This window comes from Oreochromis niloticus, unplaced genomic scaffold (assembly GCF_001858045.2).
Source record: "Oreochromis niloticus isolate F11D_XX unplaced genomic scaffold, O_niloticus_UMD_NMBU tig00003694_pilon, whole genome shotgun sequence".
Taxonomy (NCBI): Eukaryota; Metazoa; Chordata; class Actinopteri; order Cichliformes; family Cichlidae; genus Oreochromis; species Oreochromis niloticus.
Window position 1 is genome coordinate 1 of NW_020327929.1, and position 14,037 is coordinate 14,037.

A 14,037-nucleotide genomic window follows, 5' to 3' on the forward strand; every position below is an offset into this window, starting at 1 on the left:
TGGCTCTGGTTGAGGCCATCTATTTCCCAACAGGGCCTGGGCTGCTGGCTGAGACAATGTACACCACACCAGGGCCTGTGCTGCTGGTTAAATATAATTGAGTCCTTGGTTAGGGTATTATGGAGGCAAGCATGCAGTTACCGTTAACACTGTAGTTAAATTGGAGGGTTGTTCGCGTAACTTCAAGTACTGCCCACCTCACCACTTGATTCCATAATGACACTTTGTGCTGTGGCCAGCAGCTTACGGCCATACCACCCTGAGCACGCCCGATCTCGTCTGATCTCGGAAGCTAAGCAGGTTGGGCTTGGTTAGTACTCGGATGGTAGACTGCCTGGGAATACCAGGTGCTGTAAGCTTTACCTTTTCATGTCATTGAACTGCTTTTGATCCAGAGAAGGAGGGTGTTGAAAAACCCAAAGCAGCTGCTCATTAATGAGGGCACATTAACGACATTCCTTTGGCGCTTTTCAGCAATGTCTTGTGCTGCCGGGTGAGGCCATCCACAACACAACGGGGCATATGCTGCTAACATAGGTCATCTAAATTACACCAGGGCCTGTGGTGCAGGCTGAGGCCAAATACACCACACCAGGGCCTGTGGCTCTGGGTGAGGCCATCGACACCACACCAGGGGCCTGCGTTGCAGCTGAGGCAACCTGCACCACACCAGGGCCTGTGCTGCTGGCTGAGGCCAACTACACCACACACTTGGCCAGTGGCTCTGCCTGAGGCCACCTACACACACACCAGGCCACTGGGCCTGTGCTACTGTCTGAGGCCATTTCATCACACCAGGGCCTGTGCTGCTGGATGAGGCCATCCACATCACAAGAGGACCTGTGCTCCTTGCCGAGACAACTACACCACACCAGGGTTTTGGCTCTGCTGAGCAATCTACACCACACCAGGCTGGCTGAGGCAATCTACACCACACCAGGGTCTGTGCTTCTGGCTGGTTCATCTGCACACACCAGGGCCTGTGCTGATGGCTGAGGCCATCCGCACCACACCGTCCTTCTGGCTGCTACATAGGTCATCTAAATTACTCCAGGACCTGTGATTCTGGCTGTGGACCTGTGCTGCTGGCTGAGGCACACTACACCACACCAGGGATTGTGGCTCTGGTTGAGGCCACCTAGACCACACCACGTCCTGAGTTGCCGCTGAGGCAACCTGCACCACACCACGGCCTGTGCCGCTGGCTGAGGAAACTACACCACACACTTGGCCAGTGGCTCTGGCTGAGGCCAACTACACCACACAAGGTATTGTGGCTCTGGTTGAGGCCATCTATTTCCCAACAGGGCCTGGGCTGCTGGCTGAGACAATGTACACCACACAGGGCCTGTGCTGCTGGTTAAATATAAATTGAGTCCTTGGGTTAGGGTATTAGGCAAGCATGCAGTTACCGTTAACACTGTAGTTAAATTGGAGGGTTTGTTCGCGTAACTTCAAGTACTGCCCACCTCACCACTTGATTCCATAAATTGACACTTTGTCTGTGGCCAGCAGCTTACGGCCATACCACCCTGAGCACGCCCGATCTCGTCTGATCTCGGAAGCTAAGCAGGGTTGGGCTTGGTTAGTACTCGGATGGTAGACTGCCTGGGAATACCAGGTGCTGTAAGCTTACATATAAATGTCATTGAACTGCTTTTGATCCAGAGAAGGAGGTGTTGAAAAACCCAAGCAGCTGCTCATTAATGAGGGCACATTAACGACATTCCTTTGGCGCTTTTCAGCAATGTCTTGTGCTGCCGGGTGAGGCATCCACAACACAACGGGGCATATGCTGCTAACATAGGTCATCTAAATTACACCAGGGCCTGTGTGCAGGCTGAGGCCAAATACACCACACCAGGCTGTGGCTCTGGGTGAGGCCATCGACACCACCGGGCCTGCGTTGCACTGAGGCAACCTGCACCACACCAGGGCCTGTTGCTGCTGGTGAGGCCAACTACACCAACACTTGGCCAGTGGCTCTGCCTGAGGCCACCTACACCACACCAGGCCTGTGCTACTGTCTGAGGCCATATTCATCACCAGGCCTGTGCTGCTGATGAGCATCCACATCACAAGAGGACCTGTGCTCCTTGCCGAGACCAACTACACCACACCAGGGTTGTGGCTCTGGCTGAGGCAATCTACCCACCAGGGTCTGTGCTTCTGGCTGTTCCATCTGCACCACCCAGGGCCTGTGCTGATGGCTGAGGCCATCCGCACCACCGGTCCTTCTGGCTGCTACATAGGTCATCTAAATTACTCCAGGACCTGTGATTCTGGCTGTGGACCTGTGCTGCTGGCTGAGGCACACTACACCACACCAGGATTGTGGCTCTGGTGAGGCCACCTAGACCACACCACGTCCTGTTGCCGCTGAGGCAACCTGCACCACACCACGGCCTGTGCCGCTGGCTGAGGACAACTACACCACACACTTGGCCAGTGGCTCTGGCTGAGGCCAACTACACCACACAAGTATTGTGGCTCTGGTTGAGGCCATCTATTTCCCAACAGGGCCTGGCTGCTGGCTGAGACATGTACACCACACCAGGGCCTGTCTGCTGGTTAAATATAAATTGAGTCCTTGGGTTAGGGTATTAGGCAAGCATGCAGTTACCGTTAACACTGTAGTTAAATTGGAGGGTTGTTCGCGTAACTTCAAGTACTGCCACCTCACACTTGATTCCATAAATTGACACTTTGTGCTGTGGCCAGCAGCTTACGGCCATACACCCTGAGCACGCCCGATCTCGTCTGATCTCGGAAGCTAAGCAGGGTTGGGCTTGGTTAGTACTCGGATGGTAGACTGCCTGGGAATACCAGGTGCTGTAAGCTTTACCTGCAACTTCATGTCATTGAACTGCTTTTGATCCAGAGAAGGAGGGTGTTGAAAACCCAAAGCAGCTGCTCATTAATGAGGGCACATTAACGACATTCCTTTTGGCGCTTTTCAGCAATGTCTTGTGCTGCCGGGTGAGGCCATCCACAACACAACGGGGCATATGCTGCTAACATAGGTCATCTAAATACCAGGGCCTGTGGTGCAGGCTGAGGCCAAATACACCACACCAGGCCTGTGGCTCTGGGTGAGGCCATCGACACCACACCGGGGCCTGCGTTGCAGCTGAGGCAACCTGCACCACACCAGGGCCTGTGCTGCTGGCTGAGGCCAACTACACCACACACTTGGCCAGTGGCTCTGCCTGAGGCCACCTACACACACCAGGCCCTGTGCTACTGTCTGAGGCCATATTCATCACACCAGGGCCTGTGCTGCTGGATGAGGCCATCCACATCACAAGAGGACCTGTGCTCCTTGCCGAGACCAACTACACCACACCAGGGTTTTGGCTCTGGCTGAGGCAATCTACACCACACCAGGGTCTGTGCTTCTGGCTGTTCCATCTGCACCACACCAGGGCCTGTGCTGATGGCTGAGGCCATCCGCACCACACCGGTCCTTCTGGCTGCTACATAGGTCATCTAAATTACTCCAGGACCTGTGATTCTGGCTGTGGACCTGTGCTGCTGGCTGAGGCACACTACACCACACCAGGGATTGTGGCTCTGGTTGAGGCCACCTAGACCACACCACGTCCTGAGTTGCGCTGAGGCAACCTGCACCACACCACGGCCTGTGCCGCTGGCTGAGGACAACTACACCACACACTTGGCCAGTGGCTCTGGCTGAGGCCAACTACACACACAAGGTATTGTGGCTCTGGTTGAGGCCATCTATTTCCCAACAGGGCCTGGGCTGCTGGCTGAGGCAATGTACACCACACCAGGGCCTGTGCTGCTGGTTAAATATAAATTGAGTCCTTGGGTTAGGGTATTAGGCAAGCATGCAGTTACCGTTAACACTGTAGTTAAATTGGAGGGTTGTTCGCGTAACTTCAAGTACTGCCCACCTCACCACTTGATTCCATAAATTGACACTTTGTGCTGTGGCCAGCAGCTTACGGCCATACCACCCTGAGCACGCCCGATCTCGTCTGATCTCGGAAGCTAAGCAGGGTTGGGCTTGGTTAGTACTCGGATGGTAGACTGCCTGGGAATACCAGGTGCTGTAAGCTTTACCTTTTCATGTCATTGAACTGCTTTTGATCCAGAGAAGGAGGGTGTTGAAAAACCCAAAGCAGCTGCTCATTAATGAGGGCACATTAACGACATTCCTTTTGGCGCTTTTCAGCAATGTCTTGTGCTGCCGGGTGAGGCCATCCACAACACAACGGGGCATATGCTGCTAACATAGGTCATCTAAATTACACCAGGGCCTGTGGTGCAGGCTGAGGCCAAATACACCACACCAGGGCCTGTGGCTCTGGGTGAGGCCATCGACACCACACCGGGGCCTGCGTTGCAGCTGAGGCAACCTGCACCACACCAGGGCCTGTGCTGCTGGCTGAGGCCAACTACACCACACACTTGGCCAGTGGCTCTGCCTGAGGCCACCTACACCACACCAGGCCCTGTGCTACTGTCTGAGGCCATATTCATCACACCAGGGCCTGTGCTGCTGGATGAGGCCATCCACATCACAAGAGGACCTGTGCTCCTTGCCGAGACCAACTACACCACACCAGGGTTTTGGCTCTGGCTGAGGCAATCTACACCACACCAGGGTCTGTGCTTCTGGCTGCTTCCATCTGCACCACACCAGGGCCTGTGCTGATGGCTGAGGCCATCCGCACCACACCGGTCCTTCTGGCTGCTACATAGGTCATCTAAATTACTCCAGGACCTGTGATTCTGGCTGTGGACCTGTGCTGCTGGCTGAGGCACACTACACCACACCAGGGATTGTGGCTCTGGTTGAGGCCACCTAGACCACACCACGTCCTGAGTTGCCGCTGAGGCAACCTGCACCACACCACGGCCTGTGCCGCTGGCTGAGGACAACTACACCACACACTTGGCCAGTGGCTCTGGCTGAGGCCAACTACACCACACAAGGTATTGTGGCTCTGGTTGAGGCCATCTATTTCCCAACAGGGCCTGGGCTGCTGGCTGAGGCAATGTACACCACACCAGGGCCTGTGCTGCTGGTTAAATATAAATTGAGTCCTTGGGTTAGGGTATTAGGCAAGCATGCAGTTACCGTTAACACTGTAGTTAAATTGGAGGGTTGTTCGCGTAACTTCAAGTACTGCCCACCTCACCACTTGATTCCATAAATTGACACTTTGTGCTGTGGCCAGCAGCTTACGGCCATACCACCCTGAGCACGCCCGATCTCGTCTGATCTCGGAAGCTAAGCAGGGTTGGGCTTGGTTAGTACTCGGATGGTAGACTGCCTGGGAATACCAGGTGCTGTAAGCTTTACCTTTTCATGTCATTGAACTGCTTTTGATCCAGAGAAGGAGGGTGTTGAAAAACCCAAAGCAGCTGCTCATTAATGAGGGCACATTAACGACATTCCTTTTGGCGCTTTTCAGCAATGTCTTGTGCTGCCGGGTGAGGCCATCCACAACACAACGGGGCATATGCTGCTAACATAGGTCATCTAAATTACACCAGGGCCTGTGGTGCAGGCTGAGGCCAAATACACCACACCAGGGCCTGTGGCTCTGGGTGAGGCCATCGACACCACACCGGGGCCTGCGTTGCAGCTGAGGCAACCTGCACCACACCAGGGCCTGTGCTGCTGGCTGAGGCCAACTACACCACACACTTGGCCAGTGGCTCTGCCTGAGGCCACCTACACCACACCAGGCCTGTGCTACTGTCTGAGGCCATATTCATCACACCAGGGCCTGTGCTGCTGGATGAGGCCATCCACATCACAAGAGGACCTGTGCTCCTTGCCGAGACCAACTACACCACACCAGGGTTTGTGGCTCTGGCTGAGGCAATCTACACCACACCAGGGTCTGTGCTTCTGGCTGCTTCCATCTGCACCACACCAGGGCCTGTGCTGATGGCTGAGGCCATCCGCACCACACCGGTCCTTCTGGCTGCTACATAGGTCATCTAAATTACTCCAGGACCTGTGATTCTGGCTGTGGACCTGTGCTGCTGGCTGAGGCACACTACACCACACCAGGGATTGTGGCTCTGGTTGAGGCCACCTAGACCACACCACGTCCTGAGTTGCCGCTGAGGCAACCTGCACCACACCACGGCCTGTGCCGCTGGCTGAGGACAACTACACCACACACTTGGCCAGTGGCTCTGGCTGAGGCCAACTACACCACACAAGGTATTGTGGCTCTGGTTGAGGCCATCTATTTCCCAACAGGGCCTGGGCTGCTGGCTGAGGCAATGTACACCACACCAGGGCCTGTGCTGCTGGTTAAATATAAATTGAGTCCTTGGGTTAGGGTATTAGGCAAGCATGCAGTTACCGTTAACACTGTAGTTAAATTGGAGGGTTGTTCGCGTAACTTCAAGTACTGCCCACCTCACCACTTGATTCCATAAATTGACACTTTGTGCTGTGGCCAGCAGCTTACGGCCATACCACCCTGAGCACGCCCGATCTCGTCTGATCTCGGAAGCTAAGCAGGGTTGGGCTTGGTTAGTACTCGGATGGTAGACTGCCTGGGAATACCAGGTGCTGTAAGCTTTACCTTTTCATGTCATTGAACTGCTTTTGATCCAGAGAAGGAGGGTGTTGAAAAACCCAAAGCAGCTGCTCATTAATGAGGGCACATTAACGACATTCCTTTTGGCGCTTTTCAGCAATGTCTTGTGCTGCCGGGTGAGGCCATCCACAACACAACGGGGCATATGCTGCTAACATAGGTCATCTAAATTACACCAGGGCCTGTGGTGCAGGCTGAGGCCAAATACACCACACCAGGGCCTGTGGCTCTGGGTGAGGCCATCGACACCACACCGGGCCTGCGTTGCAGCTGAGGCAACCTGCACCACACCAGGGCCTGTGCTGCTGGCTGAGGCCAACTACACCACACACTTGGCCAGTGGCTCTGCCTGAGGCCACCTACACCACACCAGGCCCTGTGCTACTGTCTGAGGCCATATTCATCACACCAGGGCCTGTGCTGCTGGATGAGGCCATCCACATCACAAGAGGACCTGTGCTCCTTGCCGAGACCAACTACACCACACCAGGGTTTCTGGCTCTGGCTGAGGCAATCTACACCACACCAGGGTCTGTGCTTCTGGCTGCTTCCATCTGCACCACACCAGGGCCTGTGCTGATGGCTGAGGCCATCCGCACCACACCGGTCCTTCTGGCTGCTACATAGGTCATCTAAATTACTCCAGGACCTGTGATTCTGGCTGTGGACCTGTGCTGCTGGCTGAGGCACACTACACCACACCAGGGATTGTGGCTCTGGTTGAGGCCACCTAGACCACACCACGTCCTGAGTTGCCGCTGAGGCAACCTGCACCACACCACGGCCTGTGCCGCTGGCTGAGGACAACTACACCACACACTTGGCCAGTGGCTCTGGCTGAGGCCAACTACACCACACAAGGTATTGTGGCTCTGGTTGAGGCCATCTATTTCCCAACAGGGCCTGGGCTGCTGGCTGAGGCAATGTACACCACACCAGGGCCTGTGCTGCTGGTTAAATATAAATTGAGTCCTTGGGTTAGGGTATTAGGCAAGCATGCAGTTACCGTTAACACTGTAGTTAAATTGGAGGGTTGTTCGCGTAACTTCAAGTACTGCCCACCTCACCACTTGATTCCATAAATTGACACTTTGTGCTGTGGCCAGCAGCTTACGGCCATACCACCCTGAGCACGCCCGATCTCGTCTGATCTCGGAAGCTAAGCAGGGTTGGGCTTGGTTAGTACTCGGATGGTAGACTGCCTGGGAATACCAGGTGCTGTAAGCTTTACCTTTTCATGTCATTGAACTGCTTTTGATCCAGAGAAGGAGGGTGTTGAAAAACCCAAAGCAGCTGCTCATTAATGAGGGCACATTAACGACATTCCTTTTGGCGCTTTTCAGCAATGTCTTGTGCTGCCGGGTGAGGCCATCCACAACACAACGGGGCATATGCTGCTAACATAGGTCATCTAAATTACACCAGGGCCTGTGGTGCAGGCTGAGGCCAAATACACCACACCAGGGCCTGTGGCTCTGGGTGAGGCCATCGACACCACACCGGGGCCTGCGTTGCAGCTGAGGCAACCTGCACCACACCAGGGCCTGTGCTGCTGGCTGAGGCCAACTACACCACACACTTGGCCAGTGGCTCTGCCTGAGGCCACCTACACCACACCAGGCCCTGTGCTACTGTCTGAGGCCATATTCATCACACCAGGGCCTGTGCTGCTGGATGAGGCCATCCACATCACAAGAGGACCTGTGCTCCTTGCCGAGACCAACTACACCACACCAGGGTTTGTGGCTCTGGCTGAGGCAATCTACACCACACCAGGGTCTGTGCTTCTGGCTGCTTCCATCTGCACCACACCAGGGCCTGTGCTGATGGCTGAGGCCATCCGCACCACACCGGTCCTTCTGGCTGCTACATAGGTCATCTAAATTACTCCAGGACCTGTGATTCTGGCTGTGGACCTGTGCTGCTGGCTGAGGCACACTACACCACACCAGGGATTGTGGCTCTGGTTGAGGCCACCTAGACCACACCACGTCCTGAGTTGCCGCTGAGGCAACCTGCACCACACCACGGCCTGTGCCGCTGGCTGAGGACAACTACACCACACACTTGGCCAGTGGCTCTGGCTGAGGCCAACTACACCACACAAGGTATTGTGGCTCTGGTTGAGGCCATCTATTTCCCAACAGGGCCTGGGCTGCTGGCTGAGGCAATGTACACCACACCAGGGCCTGTGCTGCTGGTTAAATATAAATTGAGTCCTTGGGTTAGGGTATTAGGCAAGCATGCAGTTACCGTTAACACTGTAGTTAAATTGGAGGGTTGTTCGCGTAACTTCAAGTACTGCCCACCTCACCACTTGATTCCATAAATTGACACTTTGTGCTGTGGCCAGCAGCTTACGGCCATACCACCCTGAGCACGCCCGATCTCGTCTGATCTCGGAAGCTAAGCAGGGTTGGGCTTGGTTAGTACTCGGATGGTAGACTGCCTGGGAATACCAGGTGCTGTAAGCTTTACCTTTTCATGTCATTGAACTGCTTTTGATCCAGAGAAGGAGGGTGTTGAAAAACCCAAAGCAGCTGCTCATTAATGAGGGCACATTAACGACATTCCTTTTGGCGCTTTTCAGCAATGTCTTGTGCTGCCGGGTGAGGCCATCCACAACACAACGGGGCATATGCTGCTAACATAGGTCATCTAAATTACACCAGGGCCTGTGGTGCAGGCTGAGGCCAAATACACCACACCAGGGCCTGTGGCTCTGGGTGAGGCCATCGACACCACACCGGGGCCTGCGTTGCAGCTGAGGCAACCTGCACCACACCAGGGCCTGTGCTGCTGGCTGAGGCCAACTACACCACACACTTGGCCAGTGGCTCTGCCTGAGGCCACCTACACCACACCAGGCCTGTGCTACTGTCTGAGGCCATATTCATCACACCAGGGCCTGTGCTGCTGGATGAGGCCATCCACATCACAAGAGGACCTGTGCTCCTTGCCGAGACCAACTACACCACACCAGGGTTTGTGGCTCTGGCTGAGGCAATCTACACCACACCAGGGTCTGTGCTTCTGGCTGCTTCCATCTGCACCACACCAGGGCCTGTGCTGATGGCTGAGGCCATCCGCACCACACCGGTCCTTCTGGCTGCTACATAGGTCATCTAAATTACTCCAGGACCTGTGATTCTGGCTGTGGACCTGTGCTGCTGGCTGAGGCACACTACACCACACCAGGGATTGTGGCTCTGGTTGAGGCCACCTAGACCACACCACGTCCTGAGTTGCCGCTGAGGCAACCTGCACCACACCACGGCCTGTGCCGCTGGCTGAGGACAACTACACCACACACTTGGCCAGTGGCTCTGGCTGAGGCCAACTACACCACACAAGGTATTGTGGCTCTGGTTGAGGCCATCTATTTCCCAACAGGGCCTGGGCTGCTGGCTGAGGCAATGTACACCACACCAGGGCCTGTGCTGCTGGTTAAATATAAATTGAGTCCTTGGGTTAGGGTATTAGGCAAGCATGCAGTTACCGTTAACACTGTAGTTAAATTGGAGGGTTGTTCGCGTAACTTCAAGTACTGCCCACCTCACCACTTGATTCCATAAATTGACACTTTGTGCTGTGGCCAGCAGCTTACGGCCATACCACCCTGAGCACGCCCGATCTCGTCTGATCTCGGAAGCTAAGCAGGGTTGGGCTTGGTTAGTACTCGGATGGTAGACTGCCTGGGAATACCAGGTGCTGTAAGCTTTACCTTTTCATGTCATTGAACTGCTTTTGATCCAGAGAAGGAGGGTGTTGAAAAACCCAAAGCAGCTGCTCATTAATGAGGGCACATTAACGACATTCCTTTTGGCGCTTTTCAGCAATGTCTTGTGCTGCCGGGTGAGGCCATCCACAACACAACGGGGCATATGCTGCTAACATAGGTCATCTAAATTACACCAGGGCCTGTGGTGCAGGCTGAGGCCAAATACACCACACCAGGGCCTGTGGCTCTGGGTGAGGCCATCGACACCACACCGGGGCCTGCGTTGCAGCTGAGGCAACCTGCACCACACCAGGGCCTGTGCTGCTGGCTGAGGCCAACTACACCACACACTTGGCCAGTGGCTCTGCCTGAGGCCACCTACACCACACCAGGCCTGTGCTACTGTCTGAGGCCATATTCATCACACCAGGGCCTGTGCTGCTGGATGAGGCCATCCACATCACAAGAGGACCTGTGCTCCTTGCCGAGACCAACTACACCACACCAGGGTTTTGGCTCTGGCTGAGGCAATCTACACCACACCAGGGTCTGTGCTTCTGGCTGCTTCCATCTGCACCACACCAGGGCCTGTGCTGATGGCTGAGGCCATCCGCACCACACCGGTCCTTCTGGCTGCTACATAGGTCATCTAAATTACTCCAGGACCTGTGATTCTGGCTGTGGACCTGTGCTGCTGGCTGAGGCACACTACACCACACCAGGGATTGTGGCTCTGGTTGAGGCCACCTAGACCACACCACGTCCTGAGTTGCCGCTGAGGCAACCTGCACCACACCACGGCCTGTGCCGCTGGCTGAGGACAACTACACCACACACTTGGCCAGTGGCTCTGGCTGAGGCCAACTACACCACACAAGGTATTGTGGCTCTGGTTGAGGCCATCTATTTCCCAACAGGGCCTGGGCTGCTGGCTGAGGCAATGTACACCACACCAGGGCCTGTGCTGCTGGTTAAATATAAATTGAGTCCTTGGGTTAGGGTATTAGGCAAGCATGCAGTTACCGTTAACACTGTAGTTAAATTGGAGGGTTGTTCGCGTAACTTCAAGTACTGCCCACCTCACCACTTGATTCCATAAATTGACACTTTGTGCTGTGGCCAGCAGCTTACGGCCATACCACCCTGAGCACGCCCGATCTCGTCTGATCTCGGAAGCTAAGCAGGGTTGGGCTTGGTTAGTACTCGGATGGTAGACTGCCTGGGAATACCAGGTGCTGTAAGCTTTACCTTTTCATGTCATTGAACTGCTTTTGATCCAGAGAAGGAGGGTGTTGAGAAAACCAAAGCAGCTGCTCATTAATGAGGGCACATTAACGACATTCCTTTTGGCGCTTTTCAGCAATGTCTTGTGCTGCCGGGTGAGGCCATCCACAACACAACGGGGCATATGCTGCTAACATAGGTCATCTAAATTACACCAGGGCCTGTGGTGCAGGCTGAGGCCAAATACACCACACCAGGGCCTGTGGCTCTGGGTGAGGCCATCGACACCACACCGGGGCCTGCGTTGCAGCTGAGGCAACCTGCACCACACCAGGGCCTGTGCTGCTGGCTGAGGCCAACTACACCACACACTTGGCCAGTGGCTCTGCCTGAGGCCACCTACACCACACCAGGCCTGTGCTACTGTCTGAGGCCATATTCATCACACCAGGCCTGTGCTGCTGGATGAGGCCATCCACATCACAAGAGACCTGTGCTCCTTGCCGAGACCAACTACACCACACCAGGGTTTCTGGCTCTGGCTGAGGCAATCTACACCACACCAGGGTCTGTGCTTCTGGCTGTTCCATCTGCACCACACCAGGGCCTGTGCTGATGGCTGAGGCCATCCGCACCACACCGGTCCTTCTGGCTGCTACATAGGTCATCTAAATTACTCCAGGACCTGTGATTCTGGCTGTGGACCTGTGCTGCTGGCTGAGGCACACTACACCACACCAGGGATTGTGGCTCTGGTTGAGGCCACCTAGACCACACCACGTCCTGAGTTGCCGCTGAGGCAACCTGCACCACACCACGGCCTGTGCCGCTGGCTGAGGACAACTACACCACACACTTGGCCAGTGGCTCTGGCTGAGGCAACTACACCACACAAGGTATTGTGGCTCTGGTTGAGGCCATCTATTTCCCAACAGGGCCTGGGCTGCTGGCTGAGCAATGTACACCACACCAGGGCCTGTGCTGCTGGTTAAATATAAATTGAGTCCTTGGGTTAGGGTATTAGGCAAGCATGCAGTTACCGTTAACACTGTAGTTAAATTGGAGGGTTGTTCGCGTAACTTCAAGTACTGTAAGCCACCTCACCACTTGATTCCATAAATTGACACTTTGTGCTGTGGCCAGCAGCTTACGGCCATACCACCCTGAGCACGCCCGATCTCGTCTGATCTCGGAAGCTAGCAGGGTTGGGCTTGGTTAGTACTCGGATGGTAGACTGCCTGGGAATACCAGGTGCTGTAAGCTTTACCTTTTCATGTCATTGAACTGCTTTTGATCCAGAGAAGGAGGGTGTTGAAAAACCCAAAGCAGCTGCTCATTAATGAGGGCACATTAACGACATTCCTTTTGGCGCTTTTCAGCAATGTCTTGTGCTGCCGGGTGAGGCCATCCACAACACAACGGGGCATATGCTGCTAACATAGGTCATCTAAATTACACCAGGGCCTGTGGTGCAGGCTGAGGCCAAATACCCACACCAGGGCCTGTGGCTCTGGGTGAGGCCATCGACACCACACCGGGCCTGCGTTGCAGCTGAGGCAACCTGCACCACACCAGGCCTGTGCTGCTGGCTGAGGCCAACTACCCCACACTTGGCCAGTGGCTCCCTGGCCCTACACCACACCAGGCCCTGTGCTACTGTCTGAGGCCATATTCATCACACCAGGGCCTGTGCTGCTGGATGAGGCCATCCACATCACAGAGGACCTGTGCTCCTTGCCGAGACCAACTACACCACACCAGGGTTTCTGGCTCTGGCTGAGGCATCTACACCACACCAGGTCTGTGCTTCTGGCTGCTTCCATCTGCACCACACCAGGGCCTGTGCTGATGGCTGAGGCCATCCGCACCACACCGGTCCTTCTGGCTGCTACATAGGTCATCTAAATTACTCCAGGACCTGTGATTCTGGCTGTGGACCTGTGCTGCTGGCTGAGGCACACTACACCACACCAGGGATTGTGGCTCTGGTTGAGGCCACCAGACCACACCACGTCCTGAGTTGCGCTGAGCAACCTGCACCACACCACGCCTGTGCCGCTGGCTGAGGACAACTACACCACACACTTGGCCAGTGGCTCTGGTGAGGCCAACTACACCACACAAGGTATTGTGGCTCTGGTTGAGGCCATCTATTTCCCAACAGGGCCTGGGCTGCTGGCTGAGGCAATGTACACCACACCAGGGCCTGTGCTGCTGGTTAAATATAAATGAGTCCTTGGGTTAGGTATTAGGCAAGCATGCAGTTACCGTTAACACTGTAGTTAAATTGGAGGGTTGTTCGCGTAACTTCAAGTACTGCCCACCTCACCACTTGATTCCATAAATTGACACTTTGTGCTGTGGCCAGCAGCTTACGGGCCATACCACCCTGAGCACGCCCGATCTCGTCTGATCTCGGAAGCTAAGCAGGGTTGGGCTTGGTTAGTACTCGGATGGTAGACTGCCTGGGAATACCAGGTGCTGTAAGCTTACCTTTTC

General features: G+C 55.0%; 10 non-coding genes and 2 pseudogenes across 10 annotated transcripts; all 12 read left to right on the forward strand.

The window, feature by feature from the left end:
- Positions 1-241: 241 nt before the first annotated feature.
- On the forward strand, positions 242-359 carry LOC112845218 (5S ribosomal RNA). Its single transcript, XR_003218011.1, has one exon. It is a non-coding gene; the product is annotated as a 5S ribosomal RNA (ribosomal RNA).
- A 1,155-nt stretch (positions 360-1,514) lies between these two features.
- LOC112845213 (5S ribosomal RNA) lies at positions 1,515-1,633 on the forward strand. The gene has a single exon (XR_003218006.1). It is a non-coding gene; the product is annotated as a 5S ribosomal RNA (ribosomal RNA).
- Positions 1,634-2,723: 1,090 nt separating this feature from the next.
- LOC112845220 (uncharacterized) lies at positions 2,724-2,841 on the forward strand (annotated as a pseudogene).
- Positions 2,842-3,963: 1,122 nt separating this feature from the next.
- On the forward strand, positions 3,964-4,082 carry LOC112845221 (5S ribosomal RNA). Its single transcript, XR_003218012.1, has one exon. It is a non-coding gene; the product is annotated as a 5S ribosomal RNA (ribosomal RNA).
- A 1,127-nt stretch (positions 4,083-5,209) lies between these two features.
- LOC112845222 (5S ribosomal RNA) lies at positions 5,210-5,328 on the forward strand. Its single transcript, XR_003218013.1, has one exon. It is a non-coding gene; the product is annotated as a 5S ribosomal RNA (ribosomal RNA).
- A 1,127-nt stretch (positions 5,329-6,455) lies between these two features.
- On the forward strand, positions 6,456-6,574 carry LOC112845223 (5S ribosomal RNA). Its single transcript, XR_003218014.1, has one exon. It is a non-coding gene; the product is annotated as a 5S ribosomal RNA (ribosomal RNA).
- Positions 6,575-7,701: 1,127 nt separating this feature from the next.
- On the forward strand, positions 7,702-7,820 carry LOC112845224 (5S ribosomal RNA). The gene has a single exon (XR_003218015.1). It is a non-coding gene; the product is annotated as a 5S ribosomal RNA (ribosomal RNA).
- Positions 7,821-8,948: 1,128 nt separating this feature from the next.
- LOC112845214 (5S ribosomal RNA) lies at positions 8,949-9,067 on the forward strand. The gene has a single exon (XR_003218007.1). It is a non-coding gene; the product is annotated as a 5S ribosomal RNA (ribosomal RNA).
- A 1,127-nt stretch (positions 9,068-10,194) lies between these two features.
- On the forward strand, positions 10,195-10,313 carry LOC112845215 (5S ribosomal RNA). Its single transcript, XR_003218008.1, has one exon. It is a non-coding gene; the product is annotated as a 5S ribosomal RNA (ribosomal RNA).
- A 1,126-nt stretch (positions 10,314-11,439) lies between these two features.
- Positions 11,440-11,558, forward strand: LOC112845216 (5S ribosomal RNA). Its single transcript, XR_003218009.1, has one exon. It is a non-coding gene; the product is annotated as a 5S ribosomal RNA (ribosomal RNA).
- A 1,125-nt stretch (positions 11,559-12,683) lies between these two features.
- LOC112845219 (uncharacterized) lies at positions 12,684-12,801 on the forward strand (annotated as a pseudogene).
- Positions 12,802-13,908: 1,107 nt separating this feature from the next.
- LOC112845217 (5S ribosomal RNA) lies at positions 13,909-14,028 on the forward strand. Its single transcript, XR_003218010.1, has one exon. It is a non-coding gene; the product is annotated as a 5S ribosomal RNA (ribosomal RNA).
- The last annotated feature ends 9 nt before the right edge of the window (positions 14,029-14,037 follow it).